The sequence below is a fragment of the Saccopteryx bilineata genome, chromosome 11 (assembly GCF_036850765.1).
Source record: "Saccopteryx bilineata isolate mSacBil1 chromosome 11, mSacBil1_pri_phased_curated, whole genome shotgun sequence".
In the NCBI taxonomy this organism is placed as follows: Eukaryota; Metazoa; Chordata; class Mammalia; order Chiroptera; family Emballonuridae; genus Saccopteryx; species Saccopteryx bilineata.
The window spans coordinates 16,779,040-16,785,211 of NC_089500.1; the positions used below are offsets into that span (position 1 = coordinate 16,779,040).

The 6,172-nt window shown below is 47.7% G+C and overlaps 1 pseudogene; it reads right to left on the bottom strand.

Moving 5' to 3' along the window:
• Positions 1-448: 448 nt before the first annotated feature.
• On the bottom strand, positions 449-2,984 carry LOC136315335 (elongation factor 1-alpha 1-like; annotated as a pseudogene).
• Between the last annotated feature and the right edge of the window lie 3,188 nt (positions 2,985-6,172).

Genomic DNA, 6,172 nt, shown 5'->3' on the forward strand with positions numbered 1-6,172 from the left:
AGACTAGATCCTCAATGTCCGTGTCTTGTTCTAAAAGTGATGGCTTTCAGCAGGCCTCTGATGTGGGGCTGGGTCACGGGCCAGCTCCTCGTCCACAATTCTCCTTTCCATCTTCACAAAGGGGAGACATGGGCATCAACCAGGCCTACTAAACTTTCTCTTTAAACTTTGTTTTAATGGGTCTCAGAATTCTGTGACAGATTTTTGGTCAAGTTGTTTCCATTAAAAAGTACTGATTTTAAAAACTAATAACTTTAAAACTGCTACATACACACATACAAACAATAGTCCACAAAACATTCCCCTTTCCTTCTGAAGGTTTTACAATGTATTGTAATCATTAACCAGTCTTTTATTATTAAACTTAAGTGGCCAATTGAGACGAACAGCTATGAGATGTTCCTCCACCACTGAATGAGACTGGGGTGGCAGGTACTGGGGATAATATTCATTTAGCCTTCTCAGCTTTCTGGGCAGACTTGGTGACTTTGCCAGCTCCAGCTGCCCTCTTGTCCACTGCTTTGATGTCACGCACAGCAACTGTCTGTCTCACGTTACGACCAGCAAAACAACCCAGAGGAGGATAGTCAGAGAAGTCCCTCAACACACATGGTCTTGCCAGGAACCATATCGACAATGGCAGCATCACCAGATTTCAAAAACTTTGGGCCATTTTCCAGCTTTTTCCTACAATGATGATCAATGTTCAGCAGCTCAGCAAATCTGCAAGCACTGCGAGCTGTGTGGCAGTCCAGCGCAGGTGCCTAGCCAGCACTGATTTGGCCTGGATGGTTCAGGATACTCACTTGAGCTAGGAAGCGGCTGCCTCCATTGGTGGTCGGTTTTGCTGTTGCAACACAGGAGTTCCAAGCCAGAGATGTCAACGTGGTACTTGGATATTCCAAAAAGGCCATCAGGAGGGCCAGATGCAAAAGACATGGCTGTTTGTTACTCACATTGCAAGGGAAGCCCAATGGTGGCTGACTGGGCAAACAAGAACCATCCCTAAGCAGTTCCCTCCCTCCTACTTAAAACACCAGAAGAGGGAGGGGAGAGCAGTACCAAGAACAGCAGAAAACACTTTGGCTTGTGTTTGGGAAAGTCTGACCTCCCCTCAGTACGCTATGTGGGAACTTCCCAAGACCAGGCTGTGTTTCTCCCTCTTCTGGCTGCTGGCAGAAGAGCATCTTGGGAGGGGGAAGGACCATGTCCAGAATCAGCCCCACAGTCAGCCCCACAGCTGTCACCTGCCGCATTGCCACAACGAACATCTTTAACAGGCACATTCTTTTTTTTTTTTTTTTTTTTGTATTTTTCCAAAGTTGGAAACAGGGAGGCAGTCAGACAGACTCCCGCATGTGCTCGACTGGGATCCACCGGCATGCCCACCAGGGGGCAATGCTCTGCCCATCTGGGGCATTGCTCTGTTGCAACGAGAGCCATTCTAGTGCCTGAGGCAGAGGCTGTAGAGCCATCCTCAGTGCCCGGGCCAACTTTGCTCCAATGGAGCCTTGGCTGCAGGAGGGGAAGAGAGAGACAGAGAGGAAGGAGAGGGGGAGGGGTGGAGAAGCAGATGGGCGCTTCTCCTGTGTTCCCTGGCCGGGAATCGAACCCGGGACTTCTGCATGCCAGGCCGACACTCTACCACTGAGCCAACTGGCCAGGACCAACAGACACATTCTTGATACTGAAGCCCACCCACACTGTCCCCAGGAAGAGCTTCACTTAAAACTTCACGGTGCATTTCAACAGACATTACTTTAGTTGTAATGTTGACTGGAGCAAGGGTGGTGACCATGCCAGGTTTGAGAAAACCAGTCTCTACTTGGCCCACAGGGACAGTACCAATACCACCAATATTGTAGACATCCTGGAGGGGCAGAGCAGGGGTTTGTCAGTTGGACAAGCTGGTGGCAAGATGCAATCCAGAGCTTCAAAAAGCATGGTTCCATTAGCACAACCATCTTTACTAACCAAAGCTCGTTAGCATTTGGCTCCAGCATATTGTCACCATTCCAACCAGAAATTGGCACAATTGCTACAACATCAGTGTTATAGCCAATTTTCTTAATGTAGGTGCTGACTTCTTTAACAATTTCCTCATCTCTCTTCTGGCTGGAGAGCGGACCAGTGGAATCCGTTTTGTTAACACCAACAATCAATTGTTTCACACTTCGTGCAAGCCAGAGGGCACACTCATGGGACTACTCATTCTTGGAGATACCAGCTTCAAATTCACCAACACCAGCAGCAATAATCAGGATAGCCGCTCAGCCTGAGACGTGCTGTAATCATGTTTTTCATAAAGGCTCTGTGTCCTGGGACATAAATGATGGTCACATAATACTTGCTGCTCTTGAATTTCCACAGGGAGATATCAGTGATGATACACGCTCATGTCCACCTTTCAGTTTATTCAAGACCCAGGCCCTGGCCGGTTGGCTCAGTGGTAGAGTGTCAGCCTGGCGTGCAGGAGTCCTGGGTTCGATTCCCAGCCAGGGCACACAAGAGAGGCACTCATCTGCTTCTCCACCCCTCCCCCTCTCCTTCCTCTCTGTCTCTCTCTTCCCCTCCCGCAGCGGAGGCTCCACTGGAGCAAGGATGGCCCAGGCGCTGGGGATGGCTCTGTGGCCTCTGCCTCAGGTGCTAGAATGGCTCTGGATGCAACAGAGCGACGCCCCAGAGGGGCAGAGCATCGCCCTCTGGTGGGCATGCCGGGTGGATCCCGGTTGGGCGCATGCAGGAGTCTGTCTGACTGCCTTCTTTTTTCCAGCTTCGGAAAAAAATGCAAAAAAAAAAAAAAAAAAGACCCAGATGTGTTTGAAGGAGCCCTTCTCCATCTCAGCAGCCTCCTTCTCAAACTTCTCAATGGTTCTTTTATCGATCCCACCACATTCGTAAATCACAGGCCAGCAGTGGTAGTCTGGCCAAAATCTACATGTCCAATGACAATGATGTTTTAAATGAGTCTTTTCCTTTCCCATTTTGCTTTGAGTTAGTGGTAGTCCTCACGACACCTGTGTTCTGGCAGCAAACATGTTACAAAAAAGTTCCTGCTCCATTCTATCCATCAAAACAAATCACAAGGCCAGCCCAGACTTAAGAGGTAGGGAAATAGACTCTGCTTCCTCATGGGCAGATGTGCAAGGTCATGTTGCAGAAAGGGGTGCATACTGACGAGCGTGGAGAATAACAGCCATTTTTGCAGCCTAGCACACATACTGGGTTTTTTAATTTTTAAATTTTATTTAGAAAATCAATTGTAACAGGGTGTCATTGATCAATAAGAGTACACAGGTTTCAGGTAAACATTTCTATAGCATTTGAACTGTTGATTATGCATATACCCATCATCCAAAATCAAATCATTTCCACCACTGTATATTTGTACCTCTTTACACCCTTCCCTCCATCCCCTCTCCCCTCCCCTCCCCCACATCCCCTTCCCCCAATAACCAATTCATTTTTATCTATGTCCATGAGTCTCAGTTTTATATCTCACCTATGTGTGAAATCATACAGTTCTTAGCTTTTTCACATTTACTTATTTCACTCAGTATAATGTTCTCAAGGTCCATCAATGTTGTAGTAAATGTCATTATGTCATCATTTCTTATGGCTGAGTATTATTCCATTGTATATATGTATTACATCTTCTTTATCTAATCCTCTATCAAGAGACATTTTGGTTGTTTCCATGTCTTGGCCACTGTGAATAATGCTGCAATGAACATGGGGTGCAAGTGTCTTTATGTACCCATATTTTTAAGTTTTGGGGGTAGATACCCAGTAGAGGATTGCTGAATCACATGGCAGTTCTATTCTTAATATTTTGAGACACCATCACCATACTTTCTTCCATAATGGTTGTATAAATTTGCATTCCCACAGCAGTGAGTGAGGGTTCCTTTTTCTCCACAGCCTCTCCAACACTTGTTATTACCTGTCTTGTTGATAACAGCCAATCTAACAGGTGTGAGGTAGTATCTCATTGTAGTTTTGGTTTGCATTTCTCGGATAGCTAGTGAAGATGATGAGCATGTTTTCCTATATCTGTTAGCCATTTGTATGTCCTACTGGGAGAAGTGTCTGTCCAGGTCCTCTCCTCATTTTTTACTTGGATTGTTTGCTTGTTTGTTGCTGCCTAGCACACATATTGAACCTGAAAAACCTGCAGATGATATAAATATTTCAATGTAATGATAAAATCATAGAAAACTTAGAAGAAAATGTAAATATTCATACAAGGAGTGGTGAGACAGTTTTCTGAGAAAAACAACAAAACTGAATCTTGTAAAAGGTTGACATCGTTGACTACCTAACCATTTAAAACTTTCACATGACCAGAAAAAACACCATAGAAAAGATAAAATATAAACGAGGCACTGTCTGTAATGCTAAGTAAGATGAGGTTAATTCCTAGAGTTTTCATAATTTGATAGTTAAACGAAAGAAAAACAGTCAAAGGACAATTCATGAAAGCAAAAATTACAAATTATCCATCAAGATGTAAAAATATGTTCAAACTCGATGGCCACAAAGCTATATACAGTAAAAATAATACTGTAATAATATGTAATTCTTTGCCTATAGGATTGGCAGAGATTTTTTTAAAATGGTAATGTAGTGTTACCAGGGGCTGGGCGTAACTATTTAACACACTGTTGGTGAGACTGGAAGTTAGTAGAATGTTTCTGGATGGTAGTGTGGCAACAGCCCTGTAAAATATCTTACCTTGAACCCAACTTTTAATGAATGAGGCAAATAAGTTAATTAACCCAGTACCATTTGTTCTAACACCTGTTTTGGCAGCTACTACCTGTGGGGCGATCCCTCCAGGGCTGGGAAGACCTGCGGGTTGAAGAGTCTGGCCTGACGCCTTTCCTCTGATGGACGTACCCACAGGTCCTGATCACCGCGGACCCATCAAGGCCGCAGGGACAGGTGCCGCGCTGTGCAAGCAGCTCGCGCGCAGAACCAGTTCTCACGTGGGGAGCGTGCTCTCTACGCCCCGCCAGTTCCTTGGTGTCCACCGTTTCGGGGGCTTTCAGCTGCCAGGACTTTCCGAGGAGGGCGGCCCGTCTTTACAGGCCCTTGGGCCCTGGGCCTCCGTGGGCCTCCGTGGGCCTCCGTGGGCCTCCGTGGGCCTCCGTGGGCCTCCGTGGGCCTCCGGCCGCCACCAAGGGGAGCAAAGGAGTGTCCAAAGCCCGGGTCCAGCAGCGGAAGCCCCGGCTGCGGTGAGTCTCGCGAGATTGCCAGGCGCCGCCCCCTCCCACCCTGTCCCCCAACTGGTCTATACCTAGAAATACTCCAGGGCATCTCCAGCTGCAAGAACTGGTGGGGAGGAGGGACCTGTGCGGGGGTGGCAGGTATTTTTCCATTTTGGGTGGCGTGATTCTTGGGAAAGTGACATTTAAGCAAAATCCTAAAGGTGGGAGGGAGTTAGAAATCTAGCTGGAGTGGTCCGGGCAGAAGGAACCACCAGTCCAATGCCCCAATTCGGAAGCGTGCCACCGGAGCGGAGGCCCAGGCGGGGGGCTGGTGTGGCGGGAGGCTGGTGTGGCGGGAGGCTGGTGTGGCGGGAGGCTGGTGTGGCGGGAGTGGAGGGCCAGAAGCAAGAGTAATGGACATGAGGACAAAGGTGTGATGGGAGTGAGGCATGGAGGGGCAACCGTGAAGGAGGAAGGTCGTGGAAGAGCGTGAGGCCAGTCAGTCTTAAGGTGTGGCTTGGGTGTGACTTAGGGGAGGGTTATGGCGGGATGTGGGGGTGGATGGAGCAGATCTAATCACCTCTCTGACCAAATGGGGAGTCACTGGAATGTTTGAAGAAGGTGTGACATGATCTGATCTATCAAAAACATCTCTCTGATTCCTTCGTTAAGAATAGCCTGGAAGCGGATGCAAAGGCGAAGAGAAAGCCACGTTACTAAGCTCCAGAAGCGAAGCAGGAGTAGAATGTGCCTCTGACCACCACAGCTGCGGAGGGAATGCAGTCTGGTCGGGTCCAGGATGTGCTGACAGAGTGGATAGAGGGCGTGAGGCAGAAAGGAGGCGTCAATGACTCAGAGGGTCTTGGCTAATGCCATTGGAAGGATCGAGTTGCCATGAATGAACCAGGATGAATAATGCTTTGGCGGAGTTGATTTGGGAGACAAGATCAGAAATTCAGTTT